Source organism: Coffea eugenioides, chromosome 11, assembly GCF_003713205.1.
Source record: "Coffea eugenioides isolate CCC68of chromosome 11, Ceug_1.0, whole genome shotgun sequence".
Lineage (NCBI taxonomy): Eukaryota > Viridiplantae > Streptophyta > Magnoliopsida > Gentianales > Rubiaceae > Coffea > Coffea eugenioides.
In genome coordinates, this window is record NC_040045.1 from 15,516,883 (window position 1) to 15,539,202 (window position 22,320).

Sequence of the window (22,320 nt, forward strand, 5' to 3'; positions counted from 1 at the left end):
AGATACCCATGGTTCGTTATCTAATCGACCAAACACTCGGGTGGGCCGGCTCGACTCGATTAACTAGCCAGTGGGGTTTGGGTCCCCAAGAAGTCGATGAGATAACATCTCCAATCGACTGAATGAAAATAAAAGTACGGGGACAGGAATGAGAGGCACCTCCCACTCACATTAAGTGTGATACATGCTGCCGCTCAGCACTTATAAGTCAAGTACAAATATATCAAGTCAATTGCAATAATAAACAAGTATATATCATATTAGGGCAAGTGTGATAAAGTACACTCTTGCCCGATCAAACAAATTACACATCATTAAATCACATTGGTCAAGTATTGAAAACAAGTGTCCAGTTCAATCAGGTATTTGGAAGCACTCACCAAAGGTCTAGTGCCTCTCAAAAGTCACATTCAGGTCCAACTCTTGGTTGGAGTCCAATATCTGCGATAAAATATCATTTACGAATGTAAAACTCTCTAGAGTTCGAAACATACGAGTTTCGCTTCAAGAAAATCAAGTATATGCAACTCGTTTAAGTAGTATTCAAGATACTTATCAAAATCCAAAAAATTCATGCTCGCTTGTGTAGTTATGATCAAGAAGTGGTTTCGACTTTACAAGTTACACTTGGTATCAAAGACCGGGAAAAATCATATTTTGAAAGGGTCGCTACTTTCACTTTTCAAGGGTACGAGTTCCGGCAAAATTTTAGCTTATATACCCTGACTAAAGAAAACTCGAATACCATAGGCGATCCAAGTCCGACTTGACCTCAAGTCGCAACTATATCTACCTAGCCCTTAAGTGAAAATTTGGGCAGTACACCCTTTGTGTTTACCTATTTTTCAGCAATTTATGGCTTCATTGTTTTTCTTAATTCGGCCTCAAAACACATACAAATAATCAATCTCATCACAATAGCCACTCAATGGCTCAAAATCATCCAAGTACAACACAAGTATAATAATCCAATTAGAAATCAAGTTTTGAAGGCAAAAGGCTAAATGGCAGATTCGACATCTTATAACATTTTAGTCACAACTAGAGTTACGTTTATCAGATTGGTGTGAACTTTAGAAAGCTGAAACATAGGGATAAAAGTTTTGTGTTTTGGCCAAAGGCTGATTTGATACAGATCAAGGTGAAAAACGAAGGCAGAATGATGAAATGTCAAAACTATCCGCAAAACTATACCTATGGCAGTCAAGGGTATTTTTCTCATTTCATATGCTACAATGCTTGGATTAAGCTGAAATTTTATAGGCAGCTATAAAACATCATTTTCTACAACTTTTACGTTTTAACCTAAGCCCAATTTGGCCTCTATCATACACAAATAGAACTGGTTAGAACAGAGCATTTGAAATCCTTAAATCTGGAATTTAATGCATTCAAGGTATAAACTTCACATTTCTAGCTTGAACCACGACTTCAACTCCTTATCTAAGCTTATTCACATCATATTCTATCTAAACAAGAAGAAATACAGCTGGACAATTCAAAACCCTAACTCACAAATCCGCCATAATCATCAAAACTACTTACATACCTATCATTAACCAAGAATATGAGTTGCTACACAACTTAAGTAAGATGAAGGGAAAGAAATAGGATGAACAGTCATAATACCTTACTAAGATGCTTGCAAGAGATATCCACCACCTTTCCTTGTAAACTTTTAGCACACCAAGCTTCCCAAGTGCTCAAAGAAAGGATTAATCGGTTTAGATTCTTGATTTTTCACTCAAAGAAGCTAAAATCCCAAGATGAAATGAGGTTCTCTCCTCTTGTTTTCTCCCCTAAAATTTAAGCCAAGCTCAAAAAAAATGGAAGAAAATGGAACCAAGAAGAAGATAAAAAGGAAAGAAACTCATTTGGTCAAAGTTCCATGGATTGCCAACAAGTGTCAACTCAAGATGGCTTCTTATTTTTTTTTTCTCCCTTTTCTTTAGTCCAAAATTTAGGCTGCTTTAGGATATATTTTAGGGCTGATTTTGATCAATTAATAACAAGGAGATTAAGGTAATAAAGTAGTGTTCAAGTGGTGCACTCATTCGGTAGCAAACGGTACACGTCGGTTCAAACCGATTTTCCTTAAATCGCGCGTACTAGGGTTTTAACTTATGATTCACTAACTTATTATTATCACTTCTAATCACACACTTTCTCTTATATAAAACTCACTCTTAATCACCAAATTGAGTACACACTCCACGCCGATTAATCACACTACCAAAAGACGTAAAAACCCTAGTTTACCTTAACGATGAAAGAAAAGAGAAAACCCTTGGTTCTATGATTAATTGTAACTATTGAGGAAGTGAATGAGTAGTAAAACTATTATAAAATAATGGATTCCAAATAAAAGGGAATTTTTAAGAAAATATGAGGGATTTTACAAGTCCTCACAATCACACTACCAAAATGCACACAAAAACACACAACAAAACCCTAGTATGCACAAAACCCTAACTTATGCCCTTCCTTTAGAAAAATCATAACTTGAGTTATAACTATAAAAAATTTATACAACTTGGCTTGTTAAAAACTAGACTTCAAATACTAAGAATCTTTAGAAGACACCTCAAAGAGATTTAGTTCATAAGTTGGTCCAAATTGAGCCATAAGCTACTTCAACATTCCTATGTTTACTTGTGCAGGGCAGAATTTTCAGTCAACTTTGCCAATTTCCTAGAATTTATAAACATTGAATCAAACTCTAAATTTTACACCGTAGGAAGCCCTATGAGTCTAGTTTCAAACGCAATAAACGGAACTCAATTCCGACTTTTTTATACGAAATTATAGCCAATTTCCCAAAACTGCGCAGAGCCTCCTGCGAAAATTCTAGATTTTCTAACAACTTGAGATTATGAAACTTTTCTTAACAAAATTCACTCCCTTGACTCAAATTCAACCATTAAAACAACCAAAAATCAAATGTAAGTGAGTTCACATAAAGGTTATAAAGAAAAGTAAAATTTCGGGGTCTTAGTTACTCCGAGAGAAGCCCCAGGTGGAAGAGGACAAGCGAGAGGTGCCTCGTAGGGAGGCCAGACATCCGCCCCCGGAGTATCTTGTGGGTACTGTGGAAAATTCAATCATACTGAGGATAATTACTGGCGTAAGGCTCGAAAGTGCCTATGGTGTAGAAGTACTGAGCACCATATCGCTAATTGTTCACTCATTAGTGATGCCCAGCCAGCTGACCGATCAAACCGTAAACCAGCCAATATAGGAGGGACCAGGCCAAAGGTGCCAGCCAAAGTGTACGTTTTGGACCAGCAATCGGTACTTGAACCATCAGAGGTAGTGGAAGGTATGATTCCTATTTTTCCTCGTTTGGCCAAGATTTTGATAGACCCTGGTGCAACCCATTCTTTTGTTAGCCCCACATTTATGTCTGGAATCGATGTGAAAGCCGAGAGGCTACCATATGACTTAGAAGTGAAAACACCTGCAGGTAACCAATCTTTGCTTGCTAATGAGGTGTATAGAAACTGTGACATTTGGGTTGGTGAGTGAAAGTTGGTAGTCGACCTTATAAGTCTAGCCATTAAGGGGTACGGCGTTATTATAGGGATGGACTTGCTATCTTGTTATCATGCTCGGGTAGATTGTCGTACAAAGGTGGTCGAGTTTTGCATACCCGGTGAGGCAACCCTAAATTAGATGTGAGGAGTATTTTAGCATCATCTGCCATTATTTCGGGAATTAGGGCTAGAAAATTGCCAAGTATTGGGGCACGGAGGTATCTAGCTTTCCTAGTTAACACCCCAGGAGAAAGGGGAAACTAGAAGATATGTCGGTGATAAGTGAATATCCAAATGTGTTCCCGGATGAATTGGTGTCATTGCCACCCGAGAGAGAAAGTGAGTTTAAGATTGATCTAGCACCTGAAACTACTCCCATCTCAAAAACACCTTATCGAATGGCGCCCGCGGAACTTAAGGAATTAAAATTGCAATTACAAGACTTGTTAGAACGGGAATTTATATATGAGAGTTGTGAGGACTTGCAAATTCCTTATATTTTTCTCAAAAATGCTCTTTTATTTGGAAATTATTCATTTATTATAGCCCTACTACCCAATCATTTCACAATAAGTGCAAATGAACCTAGAAAGTAGGGTTTCACTTTTCGTTTTCAAGTTGGAGCAAGTTAGGGTTTTCACGTGTATCCGTAGTGTAATTATCCGGTACGGAGCGAGAATCAAATTTGGTGCGTAAGAGTGACTTTTGGGTGAGAAATAATATGTGATTAGAAACAATGATAAAAAGTTAGTGAATAGGAAGTAAAAACCCAAGTACATCTGATTTAAGGAAAAACGTTGCGAACCGACGGGTACTATGCACTACCGATTCAACGCACGACTTGACCACCACTTTCTTACCATACAAGCTCATTAATATTTGAGCAAAATATCTCCTTATTTCCAGCTGGCTTTGACCAAAATTTAGGGCTAAAATGCAAGGAAAGAAAAAGAAATTTTGGTTGGCTTTGGTGGTGACAAGTGTCACTCACCTATGGCCACTTGACCAAGCCAAAAGTTCAACCTTCTTATCCTCCATTTTGTTCCATTCCCCTTCATTTTTCTGCTGGCTGGCCGAGACAAGAGAGGAGAAAGAGAGAGCAAGAAACAACCTTCCTTCATCTTGAGTTTGAGCCATCCAAGTGAGGAAACAAAATTCTAAACCGATTAATTTGTGAGTTGTGACTTTGGGAAGCTAGGGGAACCAAAAATTTCAAGAGGAGGTGAAGTATTACTCTTGCAAGCTTCTTTTGTTGAGGTATAAGGTCTAACCATGGCTTTGGTCCTTTTATTTTTGCTTAAGTTGTTATATAACTCATATTTTGGTTAGATTAGTAGTTATCCAAGTTGTTGGGATGAATTTGAGGTGATGAATGTAAGTTAGGGTTTGATGATTTTCTGCCTAAACTTATTGTATGGATAATCTATGTTGTATCTAAGCTTATATAATAGGTTGTGGTGATGATTGGAGCAAGAAATGAAGAAAGTTTCCATTGAAAATGAAAAATTCCAGATTTCTGGAAAATTTGACTTCAGTTCTGTCCGGTTTCAGTACCCTATGATAGAGGCCTAATTAGGCTTGGCATAAAACATAAACATTGTATAGAATACTGTTTTATAGTTGCCTACAAAAGTTCAGCTCAATCGGAGCAACGTAACCTGTAAAAAGACCAAAATACCCTCGCTGCCCTAGGATGTTTCCAGTGATCCGTTTTAGACAGTTCATCTAGTTGACCGTGTCTATTCACTATGATCCGTGCTGATTTAGCCATTTGCCAAAACATAAGAGTTTTATTACTCTGTCTAATCTTTTTAACACCTCCAAGAACGCCTTAAACGGACTTTGGTAGCCTGAGATATGGCCATTTAAATGTAGTACGGTTAACTAGCCGGTTAGTTGGAAGTTGGTTCTGTGAATTGGGAATTTGACTGGGTTACACTGGAAATTGGACTAAGTGATCTTCATGAAAGTTGTAGGCCTTCGTCTTAGCTTCAAAATGGTATAAGTTTCACCCCAATCCGATAACCGTAGCCTCAGATGTGTCCATTCCGCAAAAACCCGTCAAATCTGTCTCTTGTTAAATTTCATTTTCGCAATTGTTATTAGTTTGATTTTTGTCCTTGTATTGTCTTGTGCCTATTGAATGGCTATTGAAATTAGATTGTTGTGTGTGTACCTTTGGGTTTGAATGAGGAAAATAATGAAGCCATAAATGGCTAGAAATAGGAAAATACAAAGGGCATGCTGCCCAAATTTACGCTCGAGGACTAGAGAAATACACTTGCGACTTGGGTAAAGTTGATCAATGACTATCACCTGAACCATCTAGGACATTTTCTACTTTGGTTATCGAGGGTTATACATTAGAACCTAGCCGAACTTGTACCCGTAGGAAAAGCGGTAATAATCACTATAAATCCGTTTTCCTTGCACTTTCGACTCAAAAGTTATTTCCAAGTATGTGAGGACCCGAAAATTTTCCTAGCTAAATGACTTGAATGACTTTAAGCCTAGTGAACTACTTTCAAGTACGGTTTTAAGAGTCTTCTTTTTCCATATGATTTTCATCAAAACCCTTGTTATATAACCTCTCCTTGAATATATAGTGACTTTTAGTCATAGAAATGATTCTTTACGATTCTGAAAGAATATTTTCTTAGCCTATCTATTTGTCTTTTGATTTGTCGTTAGTCAAATGTTTTCCGTTGGAATTCTATAAGCCTTTTGAGCTTGGATTTGCGATTGATTTTGAAACCCTAGTTATTTTCATCCTTGGGTCCAAACAACCCTCTTTTTACTTGAAAGTCATCTTTACACGCTTTACTCCTAATTAGTCAGGTTTCTTCGTTTCCCCTTAAATGTTTTGCTCGATAAACGGTAATGTGTTCTCTTGTTCAATCTTAGGTTTCACTGGTGACTAAGGGTAATATCCGGAAGGATATTTTGCACGTTATTTTGCATAACTAGGTGAGTGTTCCTTGTTTGCTATATTCCTTGACTTATTGGCTTGTTATTATTGATTGATAATGTGTTAAGTGCTTTCAATGATTGTTAAAAAGAGTTTTCTAGGCGAGTGTGTACTTTATCGTACTCAACCTAAATAAATGTGAAAGTTTCAATGATTAATGATTAAATGATAGTTGCGCATGAATGTAAGCCATTTGGCTGAATTGGGCCCTGCCCTTCGTTACCGATCGACTCGAGCCAGAAGCGGACTCGGTCGGGCGATATGGTGACCCTGGGTGAATTTGGTATACTCGAGTATTACCTTGTAGTCTGGCTACGTCCGGATGGGTGGAGTCCGGCCAACGTCCGGATGGGTGGAGTCCGGTCAACGTCCGGAAAGGGGATGAATGAACAAAAGGATGAACGAGGGATTCTACTTACAAAAATGTATTTTCAAACGATTGGAGGAATAAGGGGAAATGTCAGGGGAACGAACGAACAAATAGCTCCATGTGAGCCCGTATCCTTTCAATGTATGTGTTAATATCGCTTTCCATGGTAAATGTTTCTTGAATTATTGATGCCCTATGTTTAATGTATTGGACTGATTATTTGATTATGTGTTCGGAACCTCACTGAGCTTTTAGCTCATCCCTTTAGTTTTGTTTTCCTTAACAGGGGAAGGCACGCAAGGATAAGAGCTGGGTATAGACTAGCTTGGTCTATCTTTTTGTTTTGTAATGGTTCTCGCCCTTGTGCTTGGCACGGGCTGGTTGTATGGTGAAGTGAGAACTTTTGTACATTTGATGGTTGTACTTCCTTCCGAGATAGCAATGTACATATAAGTTTCACTTAAGTTTTGGATCCTTGTTTTGCTCTTCCTTGTGGTTGTATTTCGGATTTTGATTAAGGAACGACTGAGTCCCGGCGAGAGCTGGGCAGGCGACCCGCCGAACCCTTTGGTTCTCCTTAGGGGGAGGTGGGGCCGTCACAGGTGGTATCAGAGCTTAGGCTTCAGATCTCTATAGTGTATCCTAGGCTAAAGTTTAGGATGCCGAACTGTGGGAATTCGATTTGACTTTAAAGTTAAGCAATTGAGGGATAAAACCTAGAGCCTGCTTCGCGTGGTCTCTGCGCGGAGTGACCCTGGACTAAGTGGTGAATAAGTATGAGGGACTAAGTGAAGCTATGAATTGCGAATGTTATAGGCCTTAAATGTTTCTCATGGTATCTGATGACCATAGATAGGTATGTCAGGTAGGAATTTCGATTGTAGATAGTTTACTCTTGGGACTGCAGCTCGAGATGTGAACTATCTTATTTCGGATTCTCGTGCCTGAGTACTCTAGAGTTGCGGCGCTGCTAAGTACTTGAGACTTGCATTTTGGGAACATGAACAGGCTTTGTCTGACTAGAATGAGCACAAGAGGTCAGGGACATCTAGTTTGGATAGTAAGTGACGTGAGAGACCGGACGGGCTGATACTGGAACGACTTCACCTTTTCCTTCTGATTTACCTGTATATTGTTACTACATGACGTTAGTACACCTGTGTATACATGGTTATCTGACCAATTTGATATGTATTGGTGTATTTGCTTATCCGTCTTCTTGATATGGCGTGTTATGTGCGTATATATTGATTTGTGTATTTGGAATGCTAGAATTTGTTACTGTAGTCAATTTACTGTGTTTATTTACTAAATTACCTTTTTGGGGAAAAAGAAAAGAAAAGAGAGATGGGAAAACATATATATGGACGGGAGACGTAGTCGTGGACGTGGAGCTAGTCGTGGCCGTGGAGTTAGGCAAGCTCAAGAACTGAGAAAAGAAAGAGAAACAGTGGCCGAGCAAGAACAGGGACCGAGGGTTGAGGCTGGAGATCAAATGGCGACGGCGATGCAACAAATGACAAATATCCTGGCACGACTGGTAGATCAACAAGGTCAAATGCCAGTGAATCAACCCCGGAATCCTGAGATCGGAGAGGATAAGGCTCTTGAGAGGTTCCAAAAGTTTCTACCTCCGAAATTTCAAGGAGGGCCTGATCCAGATATAGCTGAGCAGTGGTTGGAGGCAATGATTAATATCTTCGCGGCTTTGAATTACACGGAGCAAAGACAAGTAAATTTTGCTGTATTTCAATTCGAAGGACCAGCCCGCGCGTGGTGGAATGTAATTAAGGCCAAGTGGGAAAGAGAACAGACGGTATGGACATGGGCGAACTTTGTAAGGGAATTTAACGAAAAGTATCTCCCACCTTTAGTCCAAGAAAGGAGAGAGGACGAATTTATTGGGTTGCGTCAGGGAACCCTAAGTGTGGCCGAATATGAGACCAAATTTACTAGACTGTCTAAATTCGCTTCCGAATTGGTGGTTACGGAGCGACGGAGAATAAGACGATTTATACAAGGACTAAATTTGGAAATCCAGGAGGCATTAGCGGCAGTTCAAGTTAATACGTTTACAGAGGCTCTTGAGAAGGCCCAAAGAATTGGGGATGTGAAAGCCCAAGTAAAAGCCTGTCAAACGCGGAAAAGAGATACATCCAGCAATATACCTGAGGAAGCCGGAGAAAAGATAATGCTCTCCAAAGTGCAAAAAGTGAACCATTCACCTCGCCCGCCTTGGACATTAAGAACATTAGATGAAAGGTCCATGAAAGGAAGTCAGATCGGATCAAAGGACATTTCTCGAGAAGATCTAACAGTAGCTCCTCGATTGGCCTGTGGATACTGTGGAATGGCAAATCACACTGAGAATGATTGTTGGCGGAAAGGGCGGAAATGCTTGATTTGTGGGAGTGGTGAGCACCAAGTTAGCAACTGTCCGCGGAGACAGTCACGCGGAGGTAGTATTCCGCAACTGGAAGGAGCTAAAACAAAACAAGCAAATGAAAGAGGGAACCGAACTAGTGGGCCAGCAAAAATGTAGGCGTTAGGCAACCAAGCAGTTCCGGACTCGTCTGAGGCAAATGAAGGTAAAAATTTCGAGGACGAAATTTCTTAAGGGGGAGAGAGTGTGAGGACCCGAAAATTTTCCGAATTTCTAGGTTTTATTTTATTTAATTGCACACTTTTATACCTTTTCTTTATTGGAAAATTCCCCAGATAATTTTTTTTAAGAGCAAATAAAGTTTTTAAATCATTTTCCTAGTATAAGTTAGTTCATGTGAAATTAAGAGCGTATATCGGACGTGGGACCCGCTAGTGCGGAAAGTTCGGTAAAATTCGGCCAATTAGGTTAAGTTGTGTATACCGGATTTAATTTAGCAGGTGCTAAGAGATTATTAGAGGTTGTTATGGATGAGAGTGGAGAGACAAAAGGATAACCATGTATTAAATGAAGTGACAAGTGTCACTTGGTGACTAATTCTTGGACTTTGACTACACTATTCACTACTTTACCAAATAAATAAAAAAAATTGCCAAAAATCATTCTTATTTCTAAGCTTCATGGCCGGCTCTCTCTCAAAGGAAAAGAAGAAAAATCTCTCAACTTTCTTGCTTCTCATCTCACTCAATCTTCAATTCCAACCGATTAAACTTGAAATTACTTCATAAAACCTCTTAGTTTAGTGAAGTTAAGCTTGGTTGTGAAGTGGTTTGGAAGGCTAAGGTACCAAGTTGCTTCTTTTCTTGGGTTTGCAAGGTAAGTGACCAAGGAACCTTTCCTTTAATCTTATTAATGTTCAATTGATGGCTTATGTGAGCTTAAGTGATGATTTTAGTGGTTATTTGTGATTTTTGGATGAAATTTGTGAAGTTTTATAAATATTGATGATTTTTCTGTTTTCATATGGATATGATTATGTGGTCATGTATGATGATTGGAAATGTTATTTAAGGATGCTAGAAGGTGGAAAAAGTGGTTAATTGCAAGCAATTTCTGTTTTGGAAGAAAATTGAAAAGTTAGGGTTTTAGTGAATTACATTCTGCCCGGTTTTGTAGCTCATAGTTAGAGGCCGAATTGGCCTTGGGTTAAAAAATGAAAGTTGTAGGGAATGACATTTTAGAGATGTCTACAAAATTTGAGGTCAATCGGAGTAGCGTAGCTTTAGAAAAGTCGAAATTTCCCTTGCTGTCCTGGTTTTACCCGAATTTGGGAATTGCTTCTGTAATTGGTTATTTTGATTAGGAATTCTTCCGAATTGAATGTTGAGGTCTTCTGATGAAATGTATCCCTGTTCCTTAACTTTCGGATGGCTTTGGAATTTCTGGATTTGGACTTAGGTAACCTGTTTTATGATGTTTACACTAGAATGCGTTCTGTGAATCTATTTTTCCGGTTCTGGTGTAGTTTCTTGCATTTTTGACCTGGTTACACCCGAAACTGGGTTGAGTGATCTTCTGTAATATTGTAGCCCTATCTCTTAGCTTCGAAATGGTGGGTCTTGTACCTTCATCCGATAATCGTAGTGCCTTTGGTGCCATTACCGTAAAATGAGGTCAAAAACTGTTTTTTTTCAGGGCTAAAGCTAATTCCATTTCTGGATTTTCTGGTTTCCCCTAATGCTTATGTATGCTTATGGAACCCTATTTCGGTAGTATTTGGCATTGGTTTATGACTTGTAATCGAGTCTTATTGTGCTTATTGGAATATTTTAGGGCTTGACTTTCCTTTCCGGTCATTTTCCTAGCTAAATGACTTGAATGACTTTAAGCCTAGTGAACTACTTTCAAGTACGGTTTTAAGAGTCTTCCTTTTCCATATGATTTTCATCAAAACCCTTGTTATATAACCTCTCCTTGAATATATAGTGACTTTTAGTCATAGAAACGATTCTTTACGATTCTGAAAGAATATTTTCTTAGCCTATCTATTTGTCTTTTGATTTGTCGTTAGTCAAATGTTTTCCGTTGGAATTCTATAAGCCTTTTGAGCTTGGATTTGCGATTGATTTTGAAACCCTAGTTATTTTCATCCTTGGGTCCAAACAACCCTCTTTTTACTTGAAAGTCATCTTTACACGCTTTACTCCTAATTAGTCAGGTTTCTTCGTTTCCCCTTAAATGTTTTGCTCGATAAACGGTAATGTGTTCTCTTGTTCAATCTTAGGTTTCACTGGTGACTAAGGGTAATATCCGGAAGGATATTTTGCACGTTATTTTGCATAACTAGGTGAGTGTTCCTTGTTTGCTATATTCCTTGACTTATTGGCTTGTTATTATTGATTGATAATGTGTTAAGTGCTTTCAATGATTGTTAAAACGAGTTTTCTAGGCTAGTGTGTACTTTATCGCACTCGACCTAAATAAATGCGAAAGTTTCAATGATTAATGATTAAATGCTAGTTGCGAATGAATGTAAGCCATTTGGCTGAATTGGGCCCTGCCCTTCGTTACCGATCGGCTCGAGCCAGAAGCGGACTCGGTCGGGCGATATGGTGACCCTGGGTGAATTTGGCATACTCGAGTATTACCTTTTAGTCCGGCCACGTCCGGATGGGTGGAGTCCGGCCAACGTCCGGATGGGTGGAGTCCGGTCAACGTCCGGAAAGGGGATGAACGAACAAAAGGATGAACGAGGGATTCTACTTACAAAAATATATTTTCAAACGATTGGAGGAATAACGGAAAATGTCAGGGGAACGAACGAACAAATAGCTCCATGTGAGCCCGTATCCTTTTAATGTATGTGTTAATATCGCTTTCCATGGTAAATGTTTCTTGAATTATTGATGCCCTATATTTAATGTATTGGACTGATTATTTGATTATTTGTTCGGAACCTCACTGAGCTTTTAGCTCATCCCTTTAGTTTTGTTTTCCTTAACAGGGGAAGGCACGCAAGGATGAGAGTTGGGTATATGATGAAAACATGAAGATTTGGATTCCCTTCAAATTCAAGAAAATTCGATTGATGGTTGATGGTGCAATCGGGTTCAAGAATCATTGAAGATTTGTCATGCTTATTTCTTGTTATTTATTTAAGTAAGTTTCCAGCAATACTTGTTAGTTAGTCTTGAGTTATTAAGGGAAATAAAGGCTAAGGTCATGTTGACCATAGTTAAGCCAATTGAGTCAGTTAGTTTCCTATTCTAATTAAATTAGAGTTTTAGAAAAGTAGTTAATTGCTTCCAAATTTATTTAGGAAGTTGTGTCAAGTCAAATTAGGAAGCTTGTAGTGTTTCTAATTTAGATTAGGATTTTGAGTCTTGTAAGGCTATAAATAGCCAACTTTATTTAACTATTGAGACACATGATATTGAAGATGAATTAATAGAAAGAGAGTTGTCTCCTTTTATGGAGTTCCTTGATGGAACTTGAGTTTCTTCTTGAACTGTATCAAGTATTTAGCTTGGATACTTGTGGTGTTCAAGGCAAGATGATTACATCATCTTGTTCTTTCAAGCCAATAGCCAATCCACTAGGTTTCTAGAGACGGGTTCTCTTTAGGTCTAGCAAGGTAGTTATTGTTCCTTAACCAATAACCAATTCACTAGGTTTCTAGAGACGGGTTCTCTTTAGGTCTAGCAAGATAGTTATTGTTCCATAACCTGATCAAGATAGATCCTTCCGCTGCCTGATCGACTTGGTTCTTCAAGACAGGTTCTTGCTGGGTCGAGTTCGTATCAGTATAGACTAGCTTGGTCTAGCTCTTTGTTTTGTAATGGTTCTCTCCCTTGTGCTTGGCACGGGCTGGTTGTATGGTGAAGTGAGAACCTTTGTACATTTGATGGTTGTACTTCCTTCCGAGATAGCAATGTACATATAAGTTTCACTTAAGTTTTGGATCCTTGTTTTACTCTTCCTTGTGGTTGTATTTCGGATTTGATTAAGGAACGACTGAGTCCCGATGAGAGCTGGGCAGGCGACCCGCCGAACCCTTTGGTTCGCCTTAGGAGGAGGTGGGGCCGTCACAAAGTATACATGTTTCAAAATTTTTCAGTTTGAAAAGCGAGCACCGTTTCACGACTATTCTCCACGTGAATTTCAATTTCTTGATTCTTATTGAACGAAACGTTTAAGTTTCAAACTTTAGTCGACTTTCAAAGTTCTTAAATCAAGTTTTATCGCAGATTTGGACTCCAAACCCGGAGTACCACCCCGACGCGAACACTAGAGGCACTACTTTTGGTGAGTGCTTCCAAATATCTGATTGAACTTGATATTTGTGATTTCTCTTTGACAAATGTGATTACATGATATATAAGTGATTTGACAGGGCAAGGGTGTACTTTATCGCACTTGCCCTAATGAGACTTGTACTTGTTCATCGATTTCAATTGACTTGCTTTACATGTGTATGAATTATATCTTGCCTGGAATTCCAGAAACCCTGTGGCTAGTTAATCGAGTCGAGCCGGCAAGGGCCTGGTCGATTAGATAACGAACCCTGGGTAACTAGTAATGTCGAGTGGAGTGTTATCTCCTCGGCTAATCGGTATACTCGAGTATTACCACCCGTGTTTCGTGTGGCGTGCGGGCCCGGATAAGGGGGTTGATCGGTGGACAGAGACTGGCGTGAAGTAGGGTTTTCTTTCTGGACTAGTTATTACTTGAAAGTTGACGGAGTGTCAACTACCAATCGATCAAGCTGGGATGGAGCCGAGACATGAGCCACTGTATCCTTACATGTGAATATGATCCATATATTCTTGATTACCTGAAGTATTATCTCTTTGATTGGACTTGTTTGCTCGCTATTTCACTATTACACTGTTATTACTTTGTTTGATGGCCAATTTGATATTTGGAACTTCACTGAGCTTTGGCTCACTCCGTTAGTTTTGTTTTCCTTACAGGGGTACGAGCGAGGCGTGAGACGTGTAAAGACTAGCGTAGTCTAGTTGTTTTGACTTTTGACTTGTACTCGCGCTATTACTCGAATAGAATGTTTTGTATCTGGATTGTATACACTTTGAACCAGTTTGGGTATATTGAGGTTTTGTATCTTGATTGTGCATCAATGTAAATTATAAGCTTGAATTGCGATGTTATTTATGGTCCTCGGATGTATGCACGCGATACGAGTGAGTGAGTCCTGGCGAGAGTTGGGCAGGAGGTCCGCCGAACCCTTTGGTATGCCTTAGGGGAAGGTGGGGTCATCACAGGTGGTATCAGAGCTTAGGGGTGAATTGATCAGGATAGATTGAGTGCTTGACACGATAGGCTAGGGTTTTATTCTTGAGCTTAGTCTTTAGCCTTGTTTTCTACGTCTCCTGTACTTACTTTGTAATGTTATTTGCAAACCTAGGTGATGGAGGGTACTGATGCATCTGGGAGTGCTGGGCCGTCTCAGCCCGTACCTACTGACATACCTACTGACGCTCCTATTGACGAATGACATCTGGAGGGACCCGTCTGTCGCGTGATCACGTATCAGGAGAGCCCCAGTGGGCCAGTGCAGCGGTGGTCTCCAGCGCGCAAGATCCGACGCTGCGACTGCTGGAAGACCTACTCCTAGCCTGATCGGGTAGTGCTTGCAGTGGACGACGAGCGGAGACGATTGGGTAGCGCCAATCGTAGGTGCTATTCAGAGATAGAGCGTCTCCAGGCTACTCTCCGAGACCAGGGAGCTCGGATCCGAGAGTTGGAGGCCTTGATTTTGGAGGAGCAGCAGTGGACTGATGCCTTCCGCGAGCAGGCTCAGGCGGCGATTGGACGCCTCATGCGAGTGGTTGAGGACATCAGAGACCGGACCGGCCATATCTTGACCGAATAAGAGGCACTGGTGGATGATGTGATTCAGGACTTGGTCCAGTGCCAGTAGTCCCTGATGTTCCTGAGGAGGATCCGGAGGAGGAGTCGAGCGCATCCTCGGAGTCTGTTGGGTCGACGTCTAGCCAGACGACTTGTTAGGATCGAGGGTTGAGGAAACTTTTGTGGGGTAGTTAGGAACATAGTTGGACGACACGTTTTCTTTTGTTTTTGACTTTGACGTGTCACGGTGGATGTAAATAGGGTTTCTTTTGTTCTATGTTCCTTGGCTAGTATAGCCTTTGACTTATCTAGGGTGGCATGTATATGTGACTTGTTTGCTATGTATATAAAGTACTTGTTTATTATGTGTTTTATTGCCTCTATTTATCTTTTCGCAACGTACGATACGAGCCATACCTTACTTTGTTTATATGTCTATAGTTGGTTAAATCCAAAACATGGAGGGTAGAAAAAGTCAAGCCAGGGGAACTAACCGAGGACGCGGTCCTAGTCGGGGCCGTGGGGGTAGACAAGTACAGGAGCCGGTGCAAGAACCGAGAGAGGAGAGAGAGGCAACGATTGAGCCACAACCTGAACCCCAGGCTGTAGGGGAAGATCAAGTGGCAACCCCAATCCAACAAATGACTAATATTTTGGCCCGTCTAGTGGAACAACAGGGTCAAACCCCTGTAAATCAACCTAGGGACCCCGATATGGGGCAAGATAGGGCCTTAGAGAGATTCCAGAAGTTCTCCCCACCTAAATTCTTGGGAGGACCAGACCCGGAAGGAGCCGAGAAATGGCTAGAGGCCATGATCAACATCTTTGCCGCTTTAAACTATACAGAGGATAGGCAAGTACAATTCGCTGTTTTCTAGTTCGAAGGTCCAGCCAGGGCCTGGTGGAATGTAATCAGGGCCAAATAGGAGAGAGAGGGAACTGCATGGATATGATTAAACTTTGTGTGGGAATTTAACGAGAAATACCTTCCACCTCTCGTCCAGGAGAAGAGAGAGGACGATTTTATTAAGCTCCGGCAGGAAACTTCTAGTGTAGCTGAGTATGAGACTCAGTTTACGAAATTATCAAAATTTGCTCCTGAACTGATAGCTACGAAGCAAAGAAGAGTACGGAGATTTGTGCAAGGACTCAATGTGAAGATACAAGAGGCCTTGGCGGCAGCTCAGATTAATACGTTTACGGAGGTTCTGGAGAAGGCCCAAAGGATAGAGACTGCTAGGGCGCAAGTGAGAAATTTCCACGCAAAACGGAAAGGGGTACCTAGTGGAGCCCAAGGGTCAGTGCGGAGTGATCGGAACACGCCACCTGCTAAATCCGGTTGTGGGGCTGGAGGTGGACGGTTTTCGAGTGCATTTAGGGGAGGTGCTCAGAGAGGAGGTGCCCAGAGGGGAGGCCAAAGTGGTAGGGGACAAGGTAGAGGCATTCCGCAGGGAGGCCAAACCTCCACTCCCCGAGTAACGTGCGGATATTGTGGGAAATCGAACCATACAGAGGATGAATGTTGGAGAAAGACTCGGAAGTGTCTAAGGTGTGGAAGTACGGAGCACCAAATAGTCAACTGCCCGTTGATCAGTGATACTCAATCGATTGCCAGGTCAAACCCAAAGCCGACCAATGTCGGAGGGACCAGGTCGAGGGTACCGGCCAGAGTGTATTCGCTGGACCAATAATCCGTGCCTGAACCAACGGAGGTAGTGGAAGGTACGATTCCTGTTTTTCACCGGTTAGCCAAAATTTTGATAGACCCCGGTGCCACTCATTCTTTTGTTAACCCTACATTTATGCCTGGAATTGACATGAAAGTTGAAAGTCTACCTTATGACTTAGAAGTAAGAACACCTACGAGTAATCAAATTTTACTTGCAAATGAGGTGTACAGAAATTGTGATATTTGGGTTGGCGAACGGAAATTAGTAGTCTAACCATTAAGGGGTACGATGTCATTCTAGGTATAGATTGGCCAGCTCATTACCATGCTCAGGTAGATTGTAGAATGAAAGTGGTAGAGTTTTGCATACCAGGTGAGGCAACTTTGAAGTTAGACGTGAGGGATATGTTAGCCTCATCTGCGCTCATTTCGGGAATAAGGGCTAGGAAATTGCTTAGTCGTGGGGCGCACGGTTATCTAGTCTTTCTAATTAATAATCCGGGAGAGAAGATTAAGTTGGAGGACATGCCGGTAATCCGAGAATATCCAGACCTATTTTCGGAGGAGTTGGGGTCATTGCCACCTGAAAGGGAGATTGAATTTAAGGTTGATCTAGTACCCGAAACTACTCCCATTTCTAAAACCCCTTATCGAATGGCACTTGCTGAGCTTAAGGAGTTAAAAGTGCAATTGCAGGACTTGCTAGAACGGGGGTTCATACATGAGAGCGAGTCACCATGGGGAGCTCCAGTGCTATTTGTTAAAAAGAAGGACGGGAGTTTAAGGTTATGCATTGATTATCGAGGACTGAATGTAGTAACTGTTAAGAATAAATATCCTTTGCCCCACATCGATGAGTTGTTTGATCAGTTACAAGGGGCTATGGTGTTTTCTAAATTGGATCTTCGACAAGGGTACTATCAGTTGAGAATTAGAAAGGAGGATGTGCCAAAAACGGCGTTTAACACTCGATATGGCCATTTTGAGTTTGCGGTAATGCCTTTTGGCTTAACCAATGCCCCAGCAGCGTTCATGGATTTAAAGCATCGAGTGTTTAAACCTTACTTGGATAGGTTTGTAGTGGTGTTTATTGATGATATCCTAGTATATTCGAAGTCAAGGGAGGAGCATGAACAACACTTGCGAATAGTGCTGCAAACCCTAAGAGAGCACCAATTGTTCGCTAAGTTCAGTAAGTGTGAATTTTGGCTGGAAAAAGTGGCGTTCCTAGGTCATATAATTTCAAAAGATGGGCTTGCTGTGGACCCGGCGAAAGTGGAAGCTGTAGCCAAATGGAAGCGACCAGAGAATCCCACAGAGGTGCGAAGTTTTCTAAGTTTAGCAGGGTACTACCGCCGATTTATAAGGAACTTCTCAAGAATTGCGGGACCCTTAACTAACTTGACAAAGAAACAAGTAAAGTACATCTGGGATGTTAAGTGTGAGAGTAGTTTCCAAGAACTTAAGAAGCAATTGACTATGGCTCCAGTTTTAGCTTTATCCAATGGGAACGATAGTTACACAGTTTACACCAATGCTTCGAGAGAGGGGCTAGGGTGCGTGTTGATGCAAAATAGGAATGTGATTGCCTATGCGTCTCAAAAGTTAAAACCTCATGAGCAGAACTATCCAACCCATGACTTGGAGCTTGCAGCTGTTGTGTTTGCCTTGAAAAAATGGCGACATTATCTATACGGTGTGACTTTCGAGGTATATACGGATCACAAGAGCCTTAAGTATCTGTTTTCTCAGAAGGAGCTAAATCTAAGACAACGTTGTTGGGTGGAGTTCTTAGAAGATTATGATTGTACGATTAACTATCATCCCGGAAAGGCCAACGTTGTAGCATATGCTTTAAGCCGAAAGGCTCACCTAGCAAGTTCCATGGTGAGAGTGTGTGCCAGGTCAAACCCAAAGCCGACCAATGTCGGAGGGACCAGGTCGAGGGTACCGGCCAGAGTGTATTCGCTGGACCAATAATCCGTGCCTGAACCAACGGAGGTAGTGGAAGGTACGATTCCTGTTTTTCACCGGTTAGCCAAAATTTTGATAGACCCCGGTGCCACTCATTCTTTTGTTAACCCTACATTTATGCCTGGAATTGACATGAAAGTTGAAAGTCTACCTTATGACTTAGAAGTAAGAACACCTACGAGTAATCAAATTTTACTTGCAAATGAGGTGTACAGAAATTGTGATATTTGGGTTGGCGAACGGAAATTAGTAGTCGATCTCATTAGTCTAGCCATTAAGGGGTACGATGTCATTCTAGGTATGGATTGGCTAGCTCATTACCATGCTCGGGTAGATTGTAGGATGAAGGTGGTAGAGTTTTTCATACCAGGTGAGGCAACTTTGAAGTTAGATGTGAGGGGTATGTTAGCCTCATCTGCGCTCATTTCGGGAATAAGGGCTAGGAAATTGCTTAGTCGTGGGGCGCACGGTTATCTAGCTTTTCTAATTAACACTCCGGGAGAGAAGATTAAGTTGGAGGACATGCCGGTAATTCGAGAATATCCGGACGTATTTTCGGAGGAGTTGGGGTCATTGCCACCTGAAAGGGAGATTGAATTTAAGGTTGATCTAGTACCCGAAACTACTCCCATTTCTAAAACCCCTTATCGAATGGCACTTGCTGAGCTTAAGGAGTTAAAAGTGCAATTGCAGGACTTGCTAGAACGGGGGTTCATACATGAGAGCGAGTCACCATGGGGAGCTCCAGTGCTATTTGTTAAAAAGAAGGACGGGAGTTTAAGGTTATGCATTGATTATCGAGGACTGAATGTAGTAACTGTTAAGAATAAATATCCTTTGCCCCACATCGATGAGTTGTTTGATCAGTTACAAGGGGCTATGGTGTTTTCTAAATTGGATCTTCGACAAGGGTACTATCAGTTGAGAATTAGAAAGGAGGATGTGCCAAAAACGGCGTTTAACACTCGATATGGCCATTTTGAGTTTGCGGTAATGCCTTTTGGCTTAACCAATGCCCCAGCAGCGTTCATGGATTTAAAGCATCGAGTGTTTAAACCTTACTTGGATAGGTTTGTAGTGGTGTTTATTGATGATATCCTAGTATATTCGAAGTCAAGGGAGGAGCATGAACAACACTTGCGAATAGTGCTGCAAACCCTAAGAGAGCACCAATTGTTCGCTAAGTTCAGTAAGTGTGAATTTTGGCTGGAAAAAGTGGCGTTCCTAGGTCATATAATTTCAAAAGATGGGCTTGCTGTGGACCCGGCGAAAGTGGAAGCTGTAGCCAAATGGAAGCGACCAGAGAATCCCACAGAGGTGCGAAGTTTTCTAAGTTTAGCAGGGTACTACCGCCGATTTATAAGGAACTTCTCAAGAATTGCGGGACCCTTAACTAACTTGACAAAGAAACAAGTAAAGTACATCTGGGATGTTAAGTGTGAGAGTAGTTTCCAAGAACTTAAGAAGCAATTGACTATGGCTCCAGTTTTAGCTTTATCCAATGGGAACGATAGTTACACAGTTTACACCAATGCTTCGAGAGAGGGGCTAGGGTGCGTGTTGATGCAAAATAGGAATGTGATTGCCTATGCGTCTCAAAAGTTAAAACCTCATGAGCAGAACTATCCAACCCATGACTTGGAGCTTGCAGCTGTTGTGTTTGCCTTGAAAAAATGGCGACATTATCTATACGGTGTGACTTTCGAGGTATATACGGATCACAAGAGCCTTAAGTATCTGTTTTCTCAGAAGGAGCTAAATCTAAGACAACGTTGTTGGGTGGAGTTCTTAGAAGATTATGATTGTACGATTAACTATCATCCCGGAAAGGCCAACGTTGTAGCATATGCTTTAAGCCGAAAGGCTCACCTAGCAAGTTCCATGGTGAGAGTGTGAGAACCCGTAATTTTTCCATTTTCTAGGTTTTATTATATTTCTCGGTTTTCTTGTTTTCAATGGCTTGTTTTCTGCAATTTCTGTATCCGGAAAATTTTCTAGATAAATTTTACGAGTAAATATAGTTTTTAGATGATTTTTCTACTATCGAATAGATTTTGAGAAATTAAGAGCGTATATCGGACATGGGACCCACTAGTGCGAAAAGTTCGGAAAAATTCGGCCAACTAGATTAAGTTTTGAATACTGGAATTATTTTATCGGGTGTTAAGAGATAATTAGAGGAAGCTATTTGGATTGATGTGAGAGGGAACAAAGTGATAGACTTGCATTAATAAAAGGTGACAAGTGTCACCATAAGAGTTAGTCTTGCCATTTGACCACTATTCATGCCTTTACCAAATTAATATCAAAATTGACCAAAAATCTTCCATTTTTCCTTCAAGCTTGGCCGAACCTCGTCTTACAAGAAAAGAAAGAAAAGCTTCCAAGTTTCTTGCTCCAATCTTGTCCAATCTCACAAACTAACCGTTTAATCTTGAATTCCTTCCATAAAACCTCTTCAAGTAGTGATTGTGAGTTGGTGTGTGAAGTTGTTTGGAAAGTTAAGGTGACCCATAGCTCTCTCTCTCTTTTTTTAAAGGTAAGTTGTGAAGAACCACCCTCCTCCTTTAATTGATGCTTAAATCATGCTTAGTGGTGGTATAAGGTGCCACTTTATGGATTATATTGTGATTTTTGGTTGAATTGATGAACTTTTATAATTTTTGGGGATTTTTCTGTTTTAATATGGACATGATTGTGTGGTCATGTATGATGATTGGAAATGATGTTTAAGGGCTCTATGAGGTGGAAAAAGTGATTAATTGCAATCAATTTTTGTTTTGGACCAAAAATTGAAAAGTAAGGGTTTTGTGATGAACATTCTGTCCGAATTTTTAGGTCCTAGATATAGGCCTAATTGGCCTTATATCAAAACATGAAAGTTGTAGGGAATGACATTTTAGAGGTGCCTACAAAATTTCAGGTCAATCGGAGTTGTGTAGAGTGAGAAAAGTTGAAATTACTATTGCTGTTCTGGTTTACCCGAAATTGGGATTTGCGACTGTAATTGGTTGTTTTTGCTGGAATTGCTTCCGAATTAGTTGTTGAGGTCTTCTGATGAAATCTATCCCTGTTTCTTAGCTTTCAAATGGTTTTGGAATTTCTAGATTTGGACTTGTAGAGCCTGAGTTATGATCTTTCCGCTAGAATGCATTTTGATGAATCTGTTTTACGTTGTTGATGAAGTATCTTGCATTTTTGACCTGTTTGTACTCAAAACTGGGCTGAGTGACCTTCTGTGATGTTGTAGCCCTGTCTTTTAGCTTCTAAATGGTGGGTCTTTCACCCTCATCCGACAATCGTAGTGCCTTTGGTGCCAAAACCGTAAAGTGACGTCAAAAACTGTTTTCTTGGGTTAAAGCTTATTTCCATTTCCGGATTTTTCTGGTTTCCTTTAATGCTTATATATTCTTATGGAACCTTATTTTGGTAATACTTGGCCTTGGTTTATGACTTGTAAACGAATCTTATTGAATAGTTTTAAGGCTTGTTTTCATTCCGATCATTTCCTAGCTAACTTTTGTACTTGTACTACTTTGAGCCTAGTGAACG